General features: G+C 45.8%; 1 protein-coding gene across 1 annotated transcript in view; it reads right to left on the bottom strand.

Moving 5' to 3' along the window:
• LOC147710302 (uncharacterized) overlaps positions 1–23,769 on the bottom strand; it is a 189,374-nt gene that overhangs the window by 116,958 nt on the left and 48,647 nt on the right. The window lies entirely within an intron of this gene.

Here is a 23,769-nt window from a genome sequence, read left to right as displayed (position 1 = left end):
CCTTTTACGTACTGAATAACTCTACAAATAAAAGTCTTAGAAGCTATGGATAGGCTCCGCGTACTTTTGTAAATACGGGTATCGGTGGGAGGGTTTTTCTGTGCGCAACTGTTCTGCTCTCTTTTTAAGGTTATCCGAGAAATGGTTGTTCGGCCCTGGGTTGATGGTCAAAACGAAGGTATGATACGCTGCTTATGAAGAAGGACCTCGACTTCAGAGAATGGGTAAAGTAAAATGGTGTGATTGATAAATTGCTATAAGGATATGGTGGTCGAAGGTACTAAGGTACAGGGTTGAACAAAGAACTGGTATGCCTTAAGAACATCACAGCTTTGGGAATGATTTTGGGACCCCGATGACCGGATACATCTACGAAACCGGGTACCTCGCGCTAGGCACCTCTGATTCCTCTTTTTAGCGTTTTTCACTACACACGATCCTTAACGCCATCCTCGAACCTCCCCATGAACCACCTATCACATTGCCTGCCCCCATGACTTTAAGAAACCAGAACCCTAAGGGATTATATCCCGAAGAGACAAGTACGATTATGTGGTAAGTAAAGGATTTTCGTGCCCTTACATTTGATGTGTTCGAATGTTGTCCCCCTACCTCCCCCTTTTTCTCCCCCTTTTTCCCTCTGCAGGTTACATTAAGAATCCCGATTAGAGTATCATAAGGGATCTGGAACCACGTCACGCCCGATGCATGAAGACGGACTAGCGCTACAAAATGGCACAACAAGGACGCTCTCACGACCTTTTTACCAAATCTAACGCTTTTCTGTCCCAAAACTGCATGCTTCCCACCTCCTAACACAGACCCGAAACGTCTAACGTTGGGTAACGCACTGAATAGCCCAAACAATACACGGTCATTCTCTATGTCACACGTGTACTGTTCGGCCTATTGTCTCTCTCTCTCTCTCTCTCTCTCTCTCTCTCTCTCTCTCTCTCTCTCTTTCTCTCACTCACTCTTCCACCCCTCCACACTTTCCCTCTTCCTAGCAACTGGCACCTAATTGGCGAACCTGGTGCACCTCCTGATTGGCCCCAAATACCACAAGTATTTGTGCAAATCTGTCCTAAATAAAATTGTATTGGTACCACGTTACTACCTCTCCTTTTCTACTAAAAATATGGATGAAATTTAAATTGGCCGATAGGAAAGGGACAGGTAAGACGACTAAGGTTCCCTAAATTTGGCCCACTCCCAGGGAACTCTTTGTCAGTGGCTCCTATGATAAAAATGTGTCTGTGGTGATGCGACCATCCCCATTGAAAATTGTCTCCGTACCCCAAGCTGTAAGAAATGATCGAGACACCCCCATCTACCCAAAATGCCCCCAGTTTGGTATCCATCAGATCCCTCCTTCCCCGAGGATAAGTTTAATAATTATTGCAAACCACCCCTCCCGAGTTTTTGTAGTAACCAGGTTGCGAGGATTTATATAGAAAGTTAGAAGGATGTGTGCAAAGTTGAAAATTAGATTGAAAAACGAAAGAACTTGTTGCAGTAGGCATGGTTGAAAATAAGATGTTTTTATGTAATGCAGACTCGTTTAGCCTATGTTCATCCCTCAGAAGGATGCTTATCAGACTATGGTGAATAGCACGTTGCACTTTTTGTAAAATACAAGGCCCTGAAGACTAGCCTAGCCTTGCAAGACTCGTACTAGGGAAATGGGTCTCTGCCAGAAGAACTGACATCTACTATAATAGACATATGACAAATGAACGTAATAATCATCAAAGCGTCAAAGAATTAGCCAACAAAAGGAAGTTGCAAGGAATCCAGCAAACCCATCATCAATTGTTTATACGTAAGCCGCAAAAAATCTCAAATGTAGCGAGTGCTTACGCTAGTCGCTTGGTGTTGGGAAAGAAAATAGATTCATGTAATTACCTTTTTCTGCAAAATCTCTAAAGACTGTCTTTTCAACACTCATTTAAGGATATCACTGTCGGAGGAGAAAGAGACCGGATGTGGGAGCACGCGGCCTGACTGCGGATTGTGGAACGTCAGCAACGGAGGCCGAGGCGAGACCCCAGCAGTAAGGAGACGCCGGACGGGGCATTGTTTCAGACAAAGCTAAGGAAAGGGCTGACCTGAAGCCCCTGCTATGTGATCAACGTGTGCCAAAAGCCCCCGCTCTCTGAACATGGTTGCGGACTCGCCTGTCGCAAACTCTCCGCCTCCCCCTGATCTGTTCCCGACTTGGCCTTGCTCCATCCCCTCCTCCTCCGATCTACCATAAGGACTGTTCACACCCGCACCTTTCCATCCGAACTCCCAAGTTCCTCCAAATCCTACTGAGCTCCCCAGAGAAGAGTACTCCCTACGTCAGAAGGGAGGGAGCTCCGACTAAGTAGACCACGAACTATGTTAATCTTAGAACGGTGACCTAGAACTCCACCAAGGGTCGCCTCCAAAGAAAAGATGAACGAAGTATGTGGTTCTACCCGCTGCTGAACGCCTCGAAGATGATGGAAGCGACAAGAAATGCCCACCACAGAGACTCAAGAAACAAACAGATCTCACAATTCAGGAACAATCGCATTTTTTTTTATTGCAAATCTATGCTCTGCATTACGGAAGAAGATGCATCTGCTCCAAAACAGTAACGCATTGCTCCTATGAGGCCTGGCGAAACAAGCCCCTGCCCGCAGACCTCCAACGACTCAATCCACATGAACATTCCTGTTGACAGACCGAATTGTAATCCAGGTGCTTAACAGTGCCGACAGAAGACGACAAAAGACAACGAGAACTCTGATATTTTTTCTATCTCTCCTTTCTCTCCCAATCACCATTGGACTGACTATGCACCCGCCGTATACAAAAAGGACTTACTTATATGATAACTTACCAGTTCTTATTCTATGATCTGTACCCAACGCCCTCGCTACGTGATTCTAGTCTGATATTGCATTATGATGACTTTTTCCTGCAACCAACTTAACAATGAACCCGCCTACTGACTGATGAGATTTTTCAATATGATGTTTATAATGTGATGTTTACGTACAGTTCTTCCACCCAAGTCCTCTCTCTCTTACTTATGATCACTGCATATAGGGGTAGATAGGAAATAGGCCAGCAAGATGTCTTGGAAATGTTAAAGGGAGGACTGTGAAAAATAAATACAAACTTGGTGAACATTATCGGCGCCATCTTGCCCCTTTCCAGGCCCATTCGTGCGCGTAAGCGGCAGCCATTTTGAGCACCATGGCCTCCCTGCCCCTCACTAATAGCCAGCGCGTCTCTCTCTCTCTTAACCTCGCAAGCATTCCCCCGCACGCTGACAACCCCCCCGCTCTCTCATGCCTTGGGTCATAAACCCCTCTCCAGCGCAGCTTCACCACGGAACCCCATCCTGTTCCCAGCGCGACACCTCCCTTCATTCCTTTCATGGCCTCAAACCCTTTTGATGCAAACCCCCTTTTCCTGTGTCCCCGTTTGTCTTCCTCGTTCCCAGGCTGCCACCTGACCCTGCGGATACTGTTTATTACCCCGTACAGTAGGAAGCTTCCCCTCCCCATCAAAAGACCCCCGAACCGATCAAAGCCCCCACCCCATGAGATCCGATCAACCCCACGCATTCCGTGAATCGGCGGAATGCCCTGCTGTGCGACCACCATCACCTGTTGTGACCGGGGTGGGGAATCCAACTGTAAATGTATGTGGGAACGGGTCTGGAGGGGAGATTCCGAGGATGTTCTTTCAAGTATTAAAATATTACGAGAATGTGTTATGTGCAATAAAGGTCGTAAACTCTAGTATAAGAGGCCCGGCCTCAGAGATGTGGTTAGAGCACCTCGTGACGATACTTGCTGTCTGAATTGATGTGTTCTCCTCCGGAGAGAATAAAATCCTCGTTTCCCGCCTTCCAGTCTCCAGCGCCTGCTTCTTCATTGATTAATATTGGTGGGTCATAGAGGCGATACCGCCGGGCAACATAAAAGGGTCTTTGGTTACCGGTTGTCTTTGGAACCCTTTTTAACAATGGAACCGTGTTTAAGATGCGGGACCAAGGTCTCTCTAGCTTAGCTAGAGGTAGTCCAGCCTTACGCGAAGTAGGGTCCTCCGACCAAAGGGAAAACCTAACCAGAAAATGGTCCGTCCAATATTGGCACTTGATGTCCACGAGTGATGCCCATTGAGGATCCGCAAACACCAGGTCCAAGGTGTGGCCTTTCTGATGCGTGGAGGCGTTCACCAGCTGTACTAAGTTGAGATCTGTACAAGCTTGGCTAAGAGAAAAAAATGCATTGTCCAGCGAGCTGCCTGCCCACAGATTGAAATCTCCAAGAACTAATAACCTGGAGTGGGAGCTGGCAAGTTCATAAATCAGGTCAATGAGAAGAGCAATGGATGGTGCTGGTCCCGGGGGACGGTAACAGAGGACACCCGAGCAGCAGATCGACTCCTGCTGTTTGACTGAGAAACCCATCAGTTCAAATCCCGGTACCTCTCGGATCTTTAACAGGGAGAGGGAAAGCGAGTCTCTGTGAATGTATCCGATTCCCCCTCCTCGGTTGAGTGGGCGCGGTGAATGGCTGATTTTATAGCCTGATGGGCAGGCTAAGCCCAGCTCTACCTCACAGTCCTCCCGAGTCCACGTTTCTGTGAGAAAGAGGACATCGAGCTGTTCAGACTCAATGAGGAAGGCTATTTCCGTGTGGTGCTTGCAGAGGGATCTGACATTAAGCAGACCACAGGTAATTGGCTTAGAGGTGGAAGGTCTGACCGGGTCCTGACCAGGTCTGAGGTCGAAGAGCTCACTCCGAGTGTAAGCTATGCGGTTTGAACTAGAGGGGCCAGAGGTAGCGGCCCTAAGCGCGTCCGTTGCGCGAACGGGCGCAAACGGGCTTACCTCTGGCGCACCTCCGGCGCCCCTACGGCGCCCCCGCTGCGCACCGTCGCTGCGCACTTGTCTAGTGGCCATCTTAAATGGTCGACTGGATGTCACGTGGGTCCTGTCAGGGCGAGTGTCTCTCCCTCACCAAGATGGCGCTGAGAGTGGAAGGACTTCTCCCCACTCCAAGATGGCGCTCACAACCGGCGCGCTGATGCTGTAGAGCCCCCGAGTCCCTTCTAACCCACAAATGTGGGAATGTGGCGAATTATGGTGCGGGTAAGACTCCCTTATTTCCCCCTAAGCGGTAGAAAATACAAATTAAAAGCGCGAAGCGCTCGGCGCAATTTAGATAAAACAGTGCAAGGCAAGTAAGCTTTAAAAATTCTACAGACAGGGAATAATAAGCGCGCAGCGCTAGAGCAGCGTGGCACTAAGCACTAAGTCAAGGTCTGCCTGAACAGGGTAGGAGGTCCTACTTATAATACCTCCTCCTCCAATGCGTGGGTCCTGTCAGGGCGAGTGTCTCTCCCTCACCAAGATGGCGCTGAGAGTGGAAGGACTTCTCCCTACTCCAAGATGGCGCTCACAACCGGCGCGCTGATGCTGTAGAGCCCCCGAGTCCCTTCTAACCCACAAATGTGGGAATGTGGCGAATTATGGTGCGGGTAAGACTCCCTTATTTCCCCCTAAGCGGTAGAAAATACAAATTAAAAGCGCGAAGCGCTCGGCGCAATTTAGATAAAACAGTGCAAGGCAAGTAAGCTTTAAAAATTCTACAGACAGGGAATAATAAGCGCGCAGCGCTAGAGCAGCGTGGCACTAAGCACTAAGTCAAGGTCTGCCTGAACAGGGTAGGAGGTCCTACTTATAATACCTCCTCCTCCAATGCGTGGGTCCTGTCAGGGCGAGTGTCTCTCCCTCACCAAGATGGCGCTGAGAGTGGAAGGACTTCTCCCCACTCCAAGATGGCGCTCACAACCGGCGCGCTGATGCTGTAGAGCCCCCGAGTCCCTTCTAACCCACAAATGTGGGAATGTGGCGAATTATGGTGCGGGTAAGACTCCCTTATTTCCCCCTAAGCGGTAGAAAATACAAATTAAAAGCGCGAAGCGCTCGGCGCAATTTAGATAAAACAGTGCAAGGCAAGTAAGCTTTAAAAATTCTACAGACAGGGAATAATAAGCGCGCAGCGCTAGAGCAGCGTGGCACTAAGCACTAAGTCAAGGTCTGCCTGAACAGGGTAGGAGGTCCTACTTATAATACCTCCTCCTCCAATGCGTGGGTCCTGTCAGGGCGAGTGTCTCTCCCTCACCAAGATGGCGCTGAGAGTGGAAGGACTTCTCCCCACTCCAAGATGGCGCTCACAACCGGCGCGCTGATGCTGTAGAGCCCCCGAGTCCCTTCTAACCCACAAATGTGGGAATGTGGCGAATTATGGTGCGGGTAAGACTCCCTTATTTCCCCCTAAGCGGTAGAAAATACAAATTAAAAGCGCGAAGCGCTCGGCGCAATTTAGATAAAACAGTGCAAGGCAAGTAAGCTTTAAAAATTCTACAGACAGGGAATAATAAGCGCGCAGCGCTAGAGCAGCGTGGCACTAAGCACTAAGTCAAGGTCTGCCTGAACAGGGTAGGAGGTCCTACTTATAATACCTCCTCCTCCAATGCGTGGGTCCTGTCAGGGCGAGTGTCTCTCCCTCACCAAGATGGCGCTGAGAGTGGAAGGACTTCTCCCCACTCCAAGATGGCGCTCACAACCGGCGCGCTGATGCTGTAGAGCCCCCGAGTCCCTTCTAACCCACAAATGTGGGAATGTGGCGAATTATGGTGCGGGTAAGACTCCCTTATTTCCCCCTAAGCGGTAGAAAATACAAATTAAAAGCGCGAAGCGCTCGGCGCAATTTAGATAAAACAGTGCAAGGCAAGTAAGCTTTAAAAATTCTACAGACAGGGAATAATAAGCGCGCAGCGCTAGAGCAGCGTGGCACTAAGCACTAAGTCAAGGTCTGCCTGAACAGGGTAGGAGGTCCTACTTATAATACCTCCTCCTCCAATGCGTGGGTCCTGTCAGGGCGAGTGTCTCTCCCTCACCAAGATGGCGCTGAGAGTGGAAGGACTTCTCCCCACTCCAAGATGGCGCTCACAACCGGCGCGCTGATGCTGTAGAGCCCCCGAGTCCCTTCTAACCCACAAATGTGGGAATGTGGCGAATTATGGTGCGGGTAAGACTCCCTTATTTCCCCCTAAGCGGTAGAAAATACAAATTAAAAGCGCGAAGCGCTCGGCGCAATTTAGATAAAACAGTGCAAGGCAAGTAAGCTTTAAAAATTCTACAGACAGGGAATAATAAGCGCGCAGCGCTAGAGCAGCGTGGCACTAAGCACTAAGTTCTGCCACTCACCCTCACACCCTCTATATTTACTCCCCCTTCCCCCTCCTAAATAAAAGAAAATTATGTTCTGCCCCATTTATCTTCTACTACCACTCAAATATAAAAACAAATATTTCATTGTCTCCTGCTATACTCTCACACTTGCCATCTGCAGCTTCCCTCCTCCTCTTCGGTTGATGCTGTTCCCTTTACTCTCCATGAGTCAGCACCGCATTGACAGGCTCTCTGAGAACCCTGTAAGAAGTATGGCCTGTGTTAGACTTGGCACCATTGGTGTTGGTCTCCCTTCCATTTTTTGCTGTTGCCTCCTGTGTTTTTGCGGGTCTAGATGCTTTGGGCACTTTGCCACTGCTGTTCAGTGCCAAAGTGCAAGTGCTCCCTGTTGTAAATTGTTGTTATGGATTAGTGATTCCATGATTGGTTATTTGATTTACTTGTCAGACCCTAGTACAGTGCTCCATGTGTGCCCAGGGTCTGTACATCAAATGCTGCAGGTGGGCTAGCAGCACTGATTGAGCCACCCACAGAAGCAGCTTGTAAAATGTGGCTCAGGCCTGCCATTACAGAGCCTGTGTGCAGTCTGGGACTGCCATGTCGACTTGGCAGGTACACACACTTGCCAGTCCCTAAACCTTCCCTTTACTTCATGTTAGTCACCCCTAAGGTAGGTCCAAGGTTCTGATAGTGAAATACTGGCAATTTCGTTTTTCACTATTGCAAGGCTATCTGCTCCCATAGGCCAGAATGGGCAGTTTGTTTACAACATTATATAAACATAACTGACACTGGTAACAAGATGGGAGACTAAAGTATAGTATGCCTGAACTCAGAATGTTAAAGTGCATCTTTTAGTGTGGGTGGTTTTTACATTCTGTGTTTGAAAATAACACTTTTAGAAAGTAGGCATTTTCTTGCCTAATCAACCAGGATGCCTCTGCTAGGCTTGTGTATTGCATGTCTGGCTTTTGAATGACAGGGGCTGGAGGAGGGCAGTGGCTCCGGCAGTCTGATGAGTCAGGGCTGGGCTGCATGGCCCTTGGTTGAATTTAGAGTAGGGGGGGATATTTCCTTTCACCTGCCTGGGCCAGGTCTGCTTTCAACAATGCTGTCTCCACCTCATGCCAGTAAGCTGCACCAGTGAGGACAGAACTGGTTTTGGCTGGGTACAGACAATCTCTGCCTTCAGAGAACAAATAATTTGTGTATATAAAAAGTGGGACCCAGACCCCAGAACTTTAGATCACTTCTGGGAATCAAGAGGAACCTTTGCCAGGGAGAAGAAGTTGAGAAAGAATATTTCCCCAGGGATGTTGGCTGTCTGGGGTTGGCCTGCAGTGGCTGCTTGCTGCAAAGGAAAGGAGAAAAGGACATGCGTGATCATGCAAAGAGGGATTGTGCCTGTCTATTTAAGTTTGACGGCACATGAATCACCTTGATATTCATAGGTGACCTTTGCTCAATATTAGGTTTGTGAATACGTGCCAAGTGAATGGAACACTGTGCCATGATTCATTTTGTTATTTTATTTCCCTCCGCTCTTGTGCCCTACCCATTTTGCCCTCCTCTCCTCCATCCCCTGTGCTTTGTCCCTCATATCTATAAATCTTTTACCTTTTACCTTTCCAACTAAACCTTATCCCCATGTTACCCTTCCCTAACTGGTACTCCCAATATTCTAACTATCCTTTCACGCTGTAATTGTCCGTACCCCCCTTATCTTAATACACCCTTTTTTCTTTTTTCCTTTCTCCTATATCCACACCCTCTCAGCCTTGAAACACCCTCTCAGCCTTGAAAAAGCCCTCGGCCGATGGACCATATGGGTGAAACACGTGTCGGCTGTTTCTTTATTTTTGTTCCTGTTCCATGTTTAAGAATATAAATAAATATTACGCAGTTGAAAAAAAAGAAAGATTGGAAATCATTCCACTTAAAGACATATAATTCGAGGAGGCATAATCCTCCATCCCCCTCCAGGCATATCTGTGTTCCTGCTCTGCCATCTTGCTGCCATGGCAGAGCAGTTGCCACTCTATATGCATAGCGGCACATAGAGTGGCAACGCTGCAAAAGGCTGTTCAGTGGAAGGCAGAGCATGTGATGTAGGGCAGAAAGAGTGCAATGAAGGGCCAGGGCAGGGATGTATCTATCTGTAGTGCAGCAGGTGCAGTGGCACCGGGGTCCTTTGGTCTAACAGGCCCACTGTATGCTATGGCTCTCTTAACTGAACCAAGAAGTACCAGGAATATTTTTCTCACTTGTTTTAGTACACAGGGCACCATTGCTTTGTCTCTGGCGGGTCCCTTGTCTGTCTCATTGGCGCCCTGACCGCAGCTCCCTGTCCCAAAATCAGTTTTTTTACCTTGTCCCTTGTGGCCATGTAATCTTACATTTCATCCAAATGTTTTGATAACTTTCTTAACATAAAATAATAATTTTAATAAACCATTGGCCATAAAAACCACTGTTGCTACATAAAACATAAAAATATATTCATAATCGAATAACATGTATTTTTAGCTATTACGTTTTCTTTTCCAAGGTCAGATTTCTCCCTTGGATGCTCATATTTTTGAAGCCATGCCGGTAAAGCAGTCTGTGACACCTGAATAGGCCCAGCAGTCTTCTGGGAGTGGACGCGTCTGTCAGATGTAGTGTCAGGAATGCCATGATGCATTCTGCTTATCCGGGTGTGACGCGTGGTGTTCCCTTTTTAGCATCATTAGTAAGTGGGGACTCGAGTTTCACAACCAATGACACTGGACTACAAGTATGCTCAAGAGAATGTGAACTGCTCCTTCTCACATGTCCTGTTTAACCTCCCTTGTGATCCTCGACTGCTGCAAAGGTGGAACTGAGGGGTTGTTGTCCAGATCATATACCATGAATCTTCATCACTCTGAGTCCTACTCTTCCTCATCACAGTCCTTATATGTGAGGTTAATCATCCTTTTCATAGGTGACTAGCACGATTAACAACTTTTAATGTGTATTCTTTTGACAACTCCCTCTATAGGGAATAGCCTATTAAAGGCTGCCCTTTCTCCAAACATTGCTTTCAAATATTAAGCAAGATGCATCCTACAGATTTACCACCCAAATGTAAGAGACTAACAATGCATCACTCCTTAGGAAATACTGTCCAGGGCAAATAAACCAGAAGAGAAGTTCCTGTTTACACCCACAAAGGGCGCTGTGGGTCGTTGTGTCAGAGAGGACCCAGATATAACCCCCTGGTGTTGCCTGTAAAGCGTATAATGTAAACAACAAGGACCCCCTGATCGGAATTATCAGTTCCTATAACAGGGACATAACACGTGTGTGAATAGTAGCACAATTCTAACAAGCAAAAGGGAAGGTTATTAACATGAAAAAATACTAAAAAAAATTCTTCAGATATAAAAACTCTATTCCATTTAATAGTTATTCATATGAAAAAAACACATACATTACATACATAAATGTTACTTAAAAAATAATCACAAGGACCAAGAAAACATAATGTATACAATTATCATAAAAAATATAATCACAGATGTTTAAAAAAAGGTTAACAAGTGGCAAACAATACTTTCTCAATTTGTATTGTTTGCCACTTGTTAACCTTTTTTTAAACATCTGTGATTATATTGTGTATGATAATTGTATAAATTATGTTTTCTTGGTCCTTGTGATTTTTTTTTAAGTAACATTTATGTATGTGTTTTTTTATATGAATACCTATTAAATGGAATAGAGTTTTTATATCTGAAGAATTTTTTTTTAGTATTTTTTCATGTTAATAACCTTCCCTTTTGCTTGTTAGAATTGTGCTACTATTCACACACGTGTTGCCTGTAAAGCGATCAGAGCTGGTGCGACTAGGAAGGACGGTCTCCTGCTGGAGAGGTGTCACAGCAGGTGGAGCACTGGGGTCTCTCATCAAACAGTTGTCTTTTCAGTTACCACTAAGCTTCTGTAGGAAGGACACTGACAGGGCCGGACTGGCCGTAGCGGGCACCTGGCATTTTCCCAGTTGGCCGGTTTTGGACCCTCATGGTCTGGTTTTTCAGGAGTGCTGCAATATAGGCCCCCTGTCACGAATGCGGGAGCGGTGCTTCCCACTAGCACAACCCTCACAGACACCCCCATACCCCCCACCCCCGCCAGGCCCGATGGAGCACATTGGCGAGGTCGGTTGCTGTTCCCAGTCTGTCCGTGAGCAGTGGGCTGTGGACACTGCTGCGTTGAAAAGCTAAACTCTGGTGTCATTCCCATACCTATGAGTTCTATCTCCATTTTGTGGAGAGACAAATTAAGCATGGTGAAGCAGGCCATCAACTTCCTGTTTCAAATGTGATGCTTCCGGTGTGTTTCTCTACCACTCAAACACAGACACCCTCTCTTCTTGTCATATTAAATTTTATATTTAGAAAATGAGCCTGTTCAGCAAAAATGCAAGCGGGTTATAAATTCTGCAACTAGGCATATTCCCTAATGCAGCAACTCCACACATTGAAGTGAATGATATCTAAAGTGGGAGGTAGACAGATAAACTCTGGCGCGGAATCTCATTTAAATAAGTCCCTCAGCTGCCACAGTGCTTGTTAAAGTTATTTCATGATGTCAGGTCTGCAGTTCTGTAAGGGAGATGTCAACACATGATATATAATCTTTATAGGCCAGACACTTCGAGAAGGACTGTTCTTAGTGGAACACGACCTAGTCCGATTTGAATATGTTCGATCCCCATCTGAAGTTACAAAGTGGGCTTAAAAATAGACAGACTGGGATGCGGACAAGTTATTGCCAGTGGCTGAGATTAATTGAAGCTTTTCACCCATCACCTTTTTATTTCTATGCATCCTTTATTGGACCAGGCAAACATTTTAACCAAGCACTGGCAATGCCATTAAATTTGGCTTTAAAGAAATGTATGGTAATGTAAAGCATAGCAAGGAAATAGCATAGGGATAGATATGTATTTGTTTGGAAGCAAAGAACTGTGGAATAATATTGGTGTTGGTTAAAATGTCAGGTGATAGTTGCACTGTCAAGCCGGACCTAAAAATCCATGTGGGTTAATGACTGCTCTCTTCCCATTTATGCTTCTGCCGGTGAAAAGCAACATAAATTATGTAGTTATCTAAGACACTTTAATAACATTACAATGTCATGTGTGTGCCCTTGAAAGTTCAACCTTAGGCAGCTGGATAGATAAATAAAGTGATCTCAGCTGTGTGAAGGGCAAGGACTTTTTTGTGGGCACAAACAACTTCTGCCCAATCAAAAGAAGTACTCCTGATTCCCAACATGTGAGCGGAGCCAAAGCCCCCCTCTGGTAATGGTCACACAAATTCTAGTGACAGCTGCGCTACCAATCCAGACCATAAAAAGTGCTCTTGGTGTTTTGCAAACTCCTAAATTGTTTAAAAAGTACAGAATCTCCTTCACAAATCAAAAATGTCAAGGGACTAATTTGTATTCAAAGGCAGAAATTAGTTAAAACACATAGAAATGGAAATTCAAATGGAGTAACATCTACCTGAGAGGCGGCTAGAAGAAAGGGATTCGTATTAGAATTATCGGACTAGACGGCAGACACAGGGAAAATAATGGTGTGTATTTATGCTAGTTATCCAGGCAGGTAAGCTATTTAAACACTGTTGTAAGATATGTCATTAGGTGAAAGCCCCATAGATCTGTGAGTAACCTGCAAATCACAGGTGTGAATGTAAGAGCTGATGACTCAGTATTTGAATGTAGTAGTAGTTGTAATTGTAGATAAATTTGTTAAGCGCGGTTGCTGCCCACGGGCGTCCAAGCGCTGAGTTGTACCAGAGATGTGACAGAGCAGAGGAGTTAGAACTCGGAGGATTTAGCAAACAGTAATGTTTTCAACTTTTTACGGAACGAGAGCAGGTCTGGGTTGGACCGAAGTGGAAGGGGGAGAGCATTCCAAAGCTTAGCGGTGTTCAGGGAGAACATCCTACCCCCGGTCCTGGCTCTCTTTACTCTAGGAACAACTGCCAAGAAAGCCTCCGTGGAGCGGAGGTTCCTGTTTGGGTGGTAGGGGATGACAAGGTTGTCATTGATTGCTGGGCCTGTCTTCCAGAAGGCCCGATGCGCAATGCATAGCGCCTTAAATGCCACTCTCTGCCTCACTGGCAGCCAATGCAGACTTTTTAGTCCAAGTCTGGCTGACTGGGTTCGCGGAATCTGTAGCAGGGTACGTGCTGCGCAGTTTTGTACCACCTGCAGCTTCCGGAGAGTCATCTCAGGGGCCCCTACATATAGGGCATTGTTTGAGTCTAGGCGGGACTGGATGAGGCCTTGTACTGCCACTTGTTTGGCTTCAAGAGGTAAAAACGGAAGGACCTTCCTCAAGGTTCTGAGTAGGCCAAAGCATATGGCGGACAACTTGGTGGCCTGGGTGGAGAAAGAGAGCTTTTTGTCCAGCCACACTCCTAGACTCTTTACGTTTTCCTTAGGGGTGGGAGGAGAGCCTAAACCGCGGGGCCATAAGGAAGTGAAAGGCACAGGCGAGGCTGGACCTAGAAGCATGAGCTCTGTTTTTTCTCCGTTTAATTTGAGGGAGGAGTTGGTCATCCACTCCTTGACGTCCTCTAAGCATTTCAACAGACCTATCGGGGATTGCCTGTTGTTCTCCTGGGCCAATGAAACCACTAGCTGAGTGTCGTCGGCGTACGACACGATTTTGATGCCGTACGGTTCGACGACCCCAGCCAGCGGTCTCATATATACATTAAATAGCGCAGGGCTCAGGGAGGAGCCCTGCGGTACTCCGCAGCTGAGTGGTTTGCTGGATGACACTGTGTCACCGTCGAAGATCTGAAAAGATCTATCAGACAGGAAGGAGTCAAACCACCTTAATGCGTCGCCTGATACTCCGATGTCATAGAGACGGTTCAGCAAGGTGGCATAGCTGACCGTATCGAAGGCAGCACTTAGATCAAGGAGGATCACTGCCACTGATCCTCCCTGATCTAGTACCCTTCGAGATTCTTCGGTGACCGCTAATAAGGCGGTTTCAGTGCCGTGCTTCGGTCTGAAGCCTGTCTGGGACGTGTGTAATAGGGAATAGTTCTCAAGGAACTGGATCAGCTGAGCGAATGTAAGGATGAATGACTCAGCATGTAATTATTTATACAGCTGACAGAATAAGTGCAGTTTAAGGGAGTAATTCTGAAGGTTATTCTACAAGCCAATCACATATTAAGAGTGCAGTGTTCAGCGTTTCATCCTTCTTAAGGTGCTAAACAAATCATTTTTCTTATTACAACGTAAGAGAGTCCCTGTACCATATTTCTCACACCTGTCAAGTAGCAGTGCTTAATTTGAGCCAGTGGTTTCAGGTGCTCGGAACCTGCACTTATTTTGTCAACATCGCACTTATGACAGTCTGCCACATGGTGGCACTGTTTGTTTAATTTAGAGATAAACACAACAATAGTTGTTTCTAAATTCAATATGCATTAACAATGACGAAGTACTGCTGCCCAAGACATTCTTATAGCATTGTGGGTCTAGAATAGTCTGAATTGTCACCCTTGTAGGAGTGTGATGGTTAGTTATTGTGTGTTGGTACTGTCATTGGCAGTTCTGTCAGGGGCAATGAATAGGTGGTGCAAGTGCCAGTGACCCACTGAGGTGGGCCCTGGCACCTATTTTGTTACAAATTAAGCACTTTTAAGTAGCCCCATACCCCATGTCATTAGCGTGTTTGCAGCAGTGATGTAGCAAGGCTGACAAGAGCCCTATTGCAGGCAGTGACAATGGACCTGCTAACCCTGATGGATATTAAAAGACTTACATAGTTTGGATGCGAAGCCCCCTCGCTCCCTTCGGCCCAGTGCCACTGCACCTGTTGCACCATTGACAGCTGTGTCCCTGATATGTAGATCTCTGCTATGTTCTTTCTTTAAAGGGCACATTCATTTGTCAGCTGAAAACAAAGCTGCAGTCAGTGGCATGTTGTTTGCAGTGAAGAGCTGCAGACAGCACCTGGTCTGACCTTCCCTCATGGGGGGCAGAAATACTGAGCAAGCTGGACCTGGCATGTCCCTCTGTACTCACTCACCACTGGAACTGAGGGAGGCAGAGACCATTGTCTGCTAATGGAATCATCTCCACTTGACCTCAAGAATGATGATAATAATACAACATTAACAACTGTAGACCCATGCACGATAACATGATCACAAAAAGAATGACAATAATGCAGCATGCATGTGCACGCTCATAGCATGTTTAAACAACAAAAAACAATTCAAATCACTTAGAAAGAGCTAAAAGACGCTCATTCTTCCAAGGACAGTGCAGAGACCAAGGCAACCCCATGGCACAACGTGCGTCACTAGTACATACACAATAACCTCTCAAGTCATATAGTGTTTCATGTCTTTGAATGTAGTCAAATGTGAGGTCATAATAGGAGCACCATAAAATATAATGCCATACAATGCTCGGTAGATAAAAGCACAAGACAATATCATGCAATGCTGTCCTTAATCAGTATAAATAAAGTTGATTAACATGCCATAATATTTTATAAATATAAATGCAGTAATGTGCATTGTCATATTGTTCTTAATAAATGCAAGCACCAGAGATATAACCTAATAATATGATACAAATATAATATAATATCATGTAATATAATATAATATAATATCATGTAATATAATATAATATAATATAATATAATATAATATAATATAATATAATGTAATATAATATAATATAATATAATATGTACACTATAATATAATATAATATTGTCCCATGAATATAGATATGTAATTACAAAGAAAATTCCATTCAAACAAAAGTGAAGAGTCAGTAATGTGGCTTGTTTCATGTTCTGTTTTTCAATCATAGACTGTTGTATTAAATTATACTGTAGTTTTATAGTGCTTAATTCTGTCTTTTGTAAGCACTCACTTGTTTGGCAGATGAGAATACTGAGGGAATGTTTTTCAAATAAAAAAGCACATGTGCACCACGTAATCAATAGTTCATATACGGCTGATTATGTGGTTCAAAAAGCAATGGATAACAAAGGCAGAGATCTTCAATTTGATTTCTTTATTCCATTTTCTCGTTGTGTAGAAAAAACAATACAGCCTGTATTGTATTTTTCTACACAACGAGAAAATGGAATAAAGAAATCAAATTGAAGATCTCTGCCTTTGTTATCCATTGCTTTTTGAACCACATAATCAGCCGTATATGAACTATTGATTACGTGGTGCACATGTGCTTTTTTATTTTAACTTGTTAAATTCCTGAGGGAATAGGCACTGTGGCAGTGGGTGCCGTTCGGTGTGCACACTGACCACCGTGAGAATAAAAGAGGTAAGATATTGGGAGCGGATAGCAGGTTAGGTGCTGCCAGTGAGAAGGTTCCACTGTCTTCCGAGGGGAAACATCCTTTACGACGCAACTTTTACAACGCAGTGTCTTTACAACGCGGTATTTACAACGACAACCATTACAACGCATTGCGCTGGGGGGCGCTCTAGGATAGGGAATAAGTTTAATTTACTATCCAACACCTTCCCTAGTGTCCACGGGGACTGGAGTTGGAATAGTAAATTAAACTATTCACTATCCAGCACCCCAAAGCACTATGCGTTGTAAAGGTTTTCGTTGTAAATACCGCGTTGTAAAGGCCTGCGTGGTAAAAGTATGCGTTGTAACGTCATACATCCTCTTCCGAATATTCTGACTGAGAGAATGTTATTGAGTTACCTGCTTATGAATATCTGAACTCCATCTGTTACCTCATCTTTAGATTTTAAAGAAATATGTACGAGCCCCATAGGAAGTTAGGAAAGTCTAAAGTGCACCAGACTTCAATGTGTTAGGAGTGCTGATTGTTCTGAAATTAATGTTGACTTAAGACAAAAAGATGCATCGGCCTGGCATGTGCTAGATATTTAGTATACCTTTTGAGTTTTCTACATTGCTACCAACTGATGAAATGAATGCAATGGATATCCTGAAAATATCTGATAGTTTTAGCTATCTTGGAATAGCATTGTGGATCACCATAAAAAGTACATTATTTCAGCTTACATATCATTGACAATTTCAATAAGGAAGTAACCAGCTACAACTGCGGATGGCAAATTATGGAAAGATGGCAATATAAACTCAGACACTGTGAAGGGTTTTGGAAAACCCCTTCAACTGCACACAATTGGAAACATTTGAAAAATAAGGCGCAAATATGTCAAGCCCTTTTTACAGGATTAAAGCATAGGTTTGTTTATCTCTGATTATTGACCTAGCCGTATTTCGTGAAGTTTTCTACTTTTTCGATGCACATCCACTCACCTAGATTTTTCTACTTGTATTAGTTGCCACTGATAACTCGTAAGCATAGTGTATGTAAATGTCTAGCATGCCTAGCTTTCTCTTGCAAGTTACTTTAAAACCTTCTCACATTGCTATTCGAGTGCATTTTGTACCCTAGTGAATACATTGCATAGATTTTTCGCTCAGTGACTCAACACAAGTTACACTTGTGCACAAAATGCTTGCAAAAGTCCTGATTTGCACACAAAAGGTCCTTGAACCAAGCATTGGCAAAAACAATAGGTATTGCCTGTGGGACCTGTAAGTTGGTACTGTACATCCATTGCATACTTTATGAAAGTAACGATCTTGAATTTGTTGACATTGGTAAAGTTTATTTGCTTAGTGCAATTTTGTATTGTATTTGGAATTTACTTTACTAAGTTTTGGCAAAGCCAAGAGGTCTTGGCTCTAAAAGGGTGAGAACATTGGGTTTTTCAATGCTTATAGGGAACATGTGAGCTGAGTTGCATGTAGGTGTCAGGTGAGTTCTGGTTGTAGTAGGGTGTTCAGAATGGAGCATGACTGACAGCTCTGGAGCTGAGGCCAAAGGCAGTGTGAGCCAGTATTCCATAACAGAGTTCAAATTACATGCTCATCCAAACCTTGTCCTCTCTCCCTTGCACACACAGAATTATATGTACCATTTGTTACTACCATTTCTAATTATTTACAATAAAATCATTCTTCTTGCTCATTTATGTTAAACTGATAACAAACAATCCAAAACCAATAGGGTTGCTTGTTTGAGGCATATGTTTGTCTGGATGCAAAAGGACAAAACTCACAAGGAGGCACCTAAATCCTGGCCAGGCAGCATGCTGTGATGAGCACAGGATTGTAGTATATATTAAAGCCAAGCTCTTAATTAATTAGGCCTTTTAGATAGCCCCCACGCCATTTTCATCCCTCTTAAAGCACTGTGGTCAACAATAAGCTTTTGACTAGAAACAGAAGAGGGCATTGGAGAAGCACACAGGCGAGAGAGAGAATGTAACGTGGTGCACGGAGAGCGGAAAAGAAGCACACTAGGGAGGTAGCTGGAAAACATGCACTCCCGAGTGTTTTAACAAAAAAAAGAAGTTCCTAAAAAATGAACAGTGGAAGGACACATGTAATTCAGCGATACTCCGAGGATAGGGAAAAAACAAGAAGAGAAGGAAAGTCTACACACGCTAACGCATAAGAAGCAAGCAAATTAGAGTTGCAATGAAATCAACTAATGGTAAGCAACGGATGGTCTCTAAACCCACTGTAAGCCAATAATATGTTTCGCAATTGGCAGAGCATGTGATGCTTAGCAGGTGAGACCTAAAAACTATAGGTACTGTGAATGCTTAATAGTTTCCGCCAGAATAACGTGATCTTTGTAAGATAAAAACGTCATAACTTTGAACACCCTTAAATATATTTCCATGGAGATTATTAGCATATTTGTTGGTCATTTGGAAAACTCACCTGATTGTTGCCGCCCCTGGTCGATATGGTATGTGTAAAGACCAACCAAGCAGTTCTCCCACAAACAAATGAGGTCAATGTGGCAGATGGCCGTACCCACCAAATCATAAATGACGCCCGCTATCATTTATATTAAAGTTTCAGCGTCAGGCAATGGACTACAGCGCAAAAAGTAAGATGCTTTACTTGGATATTTCTGTGAGAAGTTGGCCTGATATATGATGCTCACTAGTTCTAGTGATCACCTTGTATCAGTCCAAACAACCCTTATGGTGATTGGTTGTAAGTCAACCTTATAGACCAGCTATCCTAATGGTAGCATGGACAAAGCAGTCTTAGGCTAAACTCTTTTGGCATGTGAAGCCAGCTGTTTTACCACATATAACCCCTTGAATACCAAGTGAAAGGACACCACACAGGTTGTTATGAAAATAAACAAGTATTTATTAACTAACATACACCTCTGAACTCTTTATGAGATCAGAGGGCTAAGCACATGACAATCTCTTAGGAATAATACGTTTAAGTTGTACAAATTACAATGGTGCCCTAGGGGCACGACAAACCATATACTAAGTAAGGGGAATGTGAAAGTCGATAAAAGGAATGGAGCTGTCCAGAGGGTGTAGGATCGCTGGGACCACGCTATACTAACTCTAGGTAGGTAATAGGAGGCCCACGGAACGCGTGTGCAGAGTGTGAACTCACACGCGAGATGCGTAACAGTGTCTATGGACAGTACAGTTCAAGAAAAATGTGAGAACGGACAATCCTGACTAGGTAGAACTAAAACGACTGTGGAACTGGACACTAGGAGAGTCAAGCTACCCTTGAGCACCGAAATGCTCGTGTTACCTCACCCCAGGCTGCGGGTGCATAGGTGCCAAGTCGTGTCGGGTACCGGCGTTGAAGTCTATGGAGCCTGGAAGAAAAGATGCTGCAGGCGATCAGGAGGAAGATGTCCGGTGTGATCTAAGGGTGGATCAGTGAAGAGAAGAACCTGAAAGCAGAGGGGACAATATTCAAAGTCACTAGCCAGTGACTGGAGTGGAACCAGGTGTCGTCGTCGCGATCAGGTGAGGGTGGACGCTTGTCTCGGTAGCCATGTGGACCAGGTGGTGTCTTCAATGACCAGGATGGAGGCACGAGCTGTCCCACGCAGGCTCTCGCTGTCGGCGGTGTCGGCTTCGGATTCGGAGTCAACAGGCCTTGGCAAAGGCAACCCACGCGGTGAGTGGAAACGGCATCAGGAGTGGACCAGGAGGGTCCGGGGTGTTCCTCTTTTGGAATGGAGCAAGGGCCAGTCTGGAGCAACCAGACCAGCAGTGAAGATTTCAAGGTTCGTCGTCTAGGAGGTCACTAGCCAGCCGGCAAGTGACCAGATAACGCGTCGAGCAGCAAACAGGCAGAAGGGCCCCACGCAGATCTCGTGGATGCTGGAGGGCTGGTCTTCGGTGCAGGAGCTGCTCGGGGTCGGGGCTTCTCAGTCCCCAAAGCACTTGGATGAGGTTACCTCAGAAGTCGTGCTGGAGCGAAGTGCTGCTTCTTTCAAGATGGCCGGTCCCACATGTCTCGTCGCACCCACGGATCTCAGCTGTGCTGCAGATGTAGGTAGAGGTCGGAGAGGTCTGGGAATCCGGGTCTCGTCGGGCTCTGAAGTCTGGATCCTCGAGGGAAGACGACAAAGGGAAGCCGCTGGACGCTGATGGTGCCTGCTTGTGCAGGGTGGACACTCCTTGCCCACAAGGGAGATTTATTCAGTCTTCTGTGGAGCAGAACGTCGAAGTCCAGAGTTTCTTCTTGTAAAGTTGTTCAGGATAATCTAATTTGGAATGGGACCAGCTCCTACCTTTATCCGGCTAAAGGGGGCTGTACTATGACTAGGTCCCTCCTCTGGGTGGGACCAGGAAGGGGGGTGGTTACACCCCCTATCCTTTGTCCGGTCTTGCGCCAGAGCTGGGGCTGGAGAGCCCCAGCAACTGGTATAGACCGGAGTATGCACAGGGACACCTTGTTTGCCCCAGGCATGTCTCATTCCTTTCTGCCCTGTCCTACCTAATACACAAAATCCTGTCTGGGGTGGTGCTAGCACCTCCCAAGGCAAGAAACCCTTTACCCAAGCCTCCCTCGCTCAGTGCTTAATTTGTAAAATTTGAAGTGCAGGTGCTCAAATCTTTGTCGGAGGCCACACCTACTTTTCTCTGGCCCACCCACTTTCTCGATTGGCTCCACCCACTCCCTCTATTAGCTCCGCCCACATCCTCAACTGGCACTGCGAAAAGACAGATGAATTTCAGCAAGGGAGTCTTTCTCATAGAGAGGAGCGTCAGAATCATCTAGGTCACTGTGCTGGCCTGCTCTCTTCGGACTGGCAACTGTCTCTAGCACATCACAGCCCTGCCCATAGTCTAAGCAGTAAGCAGCTGTCTTCAGTGAGAGTGACCCCACAGGCTGCAGTATACAGGTCAAGCAGCATAAGTTATTTTCCCAGCACTAACTCCATTAATTCAAAGAGAACGTGGGGTTTAATGTTCCTCCTGGGAGAGATCAGAGGTTTGCCCAGTGCAAGTTGACTCACCAGAGTAAAGGGTTAATGTGCCTGCTGCGAAGAACGTGCTTCATGCATATCACAGAACCTAATGTTGCTAAAAGGTATTACTTTGGTTAGAAATGGATTCTTATTAGCAAACCCAGCCCCACAACTACTGTGGTAGGTTTTCAATCCTCAGTTGTGCCCCCTCCAGATCAAACACTTAAAATATACTGCACATTTACACAATTATTTTACTGTGCAATCAGCTCACAAGGATACTAGATAAGTGCCCTTCCATATATGTTCCGATCGTCTTCAACGCTCGATTGTGCTTGCAAGAAAGTGTCACTCATAGTTGTTGAATGTCACTCATAATTACACTGAAATTACGAAAATGTCACACATAGCAATCTGGAACCTTGGCAGCCATGGCTCACCAATAATTAACGTTTACGCTTCTTAATCCTCACCCGTGTGCTAGAGTAGAGACAAGGAAACAGGTGACACTACAGCTCAGGAAGACAAACGGAAACCACACTTCCATGATGGCCCCCCACCCAGCCTGCAAAGACCCCTTGAGTGCAAAAACGCTCGTGTGTGCTGTTGTTACAGCGGCCGCCTCGGCCACTGGTAGTATCACACACTGGGCTGGCTACTGTACAATACACAGACACAGTGTACTAAGTAGCTGCAGTCAGCAACCACAACCAGTGACCAACGTCGGGTAGCGCTACTGGTCTGGTGGTGAAGTCAGAGTTGTTGTTGAATCAATACCCGACCGCCCGGACCCAGCCAGAGCAGTGATGGATCACATGGCTGATGACTCGGTGTTCGGCCGGTATGCTTGGGCATGGCAAATCAAATGCGCGCAATCTACAATCTATCTAAACAAATAAAACTGCGTAAGCACAACTCCAACCGCCAACCCCCTGCAGAACCAAAAGTCAAAACCAGTTACCAAATCCCAAATCATTCACCCGGCACTCCCTCCCTCCCCGCCCACCGGGCCGGAAACACGCCATCAACATAGAAGATAGGTCATTCCCATCCCAATCATCATCCCACCATAAAATACAAATTGAGGAAAAGAAACTAGAAGTTAGAACCGAGTAGTCTCAGATTCATTCAGCATCATGAATCTCCCTTCTCGGCAGCCTGGCTTCATTGTGATTTTATGATCCTCGTGGGGTAGGCCGCGGCCGCATGAGGCGATTTTGTGACTCACAGTTCACTGTGATTACATACAGTACTTATATACACTACTACACTAACGCCGGTACTAATTAAAGACGGTAAAGTAGTGTCCCGCCGGGACACACGTCTGATTGCAGGGCACTGGTCTGGCAGTCAGTCTGAGACTGTGTCCACAGTCCTGCCTTTCAACCTGCTGCGCTGCACAGTAGTAGCTTGTTATTTTTTTAGTAACAGATTGGCTGGCGCGGGCTGGTGGCAACTGCAAGGCCTACCAGGTGCCATGCCAACTTACCTGCGGGCAGCGGTGCCTGCCTCACCTGGGTCACGGACGGACGGTGCTGTGCGTTGACTGCTGGGCGGTACAGTCTGGCTACCGTTAGACACACAGTACTTGAAGGCCGTGGCCTGTGGCGTTGATTTAAAACACGAGTGTTGGTGGGATGCGGCCGTGCGGGTATGCTTGGGCGTGGCAATGCGCAATGAAATCTGCGCATGTTGCCTGCTTCCTGCCGCACAGCCCTAACCCTGGCCATCCCCTGCAGAACTAAAAGTGAAACCAAGCCCAATTCAGTGTTCCGAGTCCGACCCGCCCACCGAGCCGAGAAGTTGAGAACACTGTAGTGCTGCTAAGGGCGGCCTTCATGATGCCATTGCCATTAACACAGTATCAGACATCAACAGTACTGGAGGGATCATCAATGAGTCAGACATACACACTGGCTAGAGAATTTGAGTTATACTTATTCATGAAGATTGAGATTCATTCATTCACATTTCATGATGAATGTCAATCTTCATTTATTTTTTCTCCACTGGGTGGGCCGAGTGCAGGCCAGCCAGGCAGACTGCTCCCAGATGCGAATGTGGCCAAGTCGAGGCCTACGACGGAGTCTACAAGTAACTACTACCCACTGGTGCTGACTGAGTGTGAGTGAGTCTGTGCTGCTGTGACCGCTGTGCAGTCAGTGCG

Source organism: Lissotriton vulgaris, chromosome 5 (genome assembly GCF_964263255.1).
Source record: "Lissotriton vulgaris chromosome 5, aLisVul1.2, whole genome shotgun sequence".
Taxonomy (NCBI): Eukaryota; Metazoa; Chordata; class Amphibia; order Caudata; family Salamandridae; genus Lissotriton; species Lissotriton vulgaris.
This window is presented reverse-complemented; position numbering and strand designations above follow the sequence as displayed.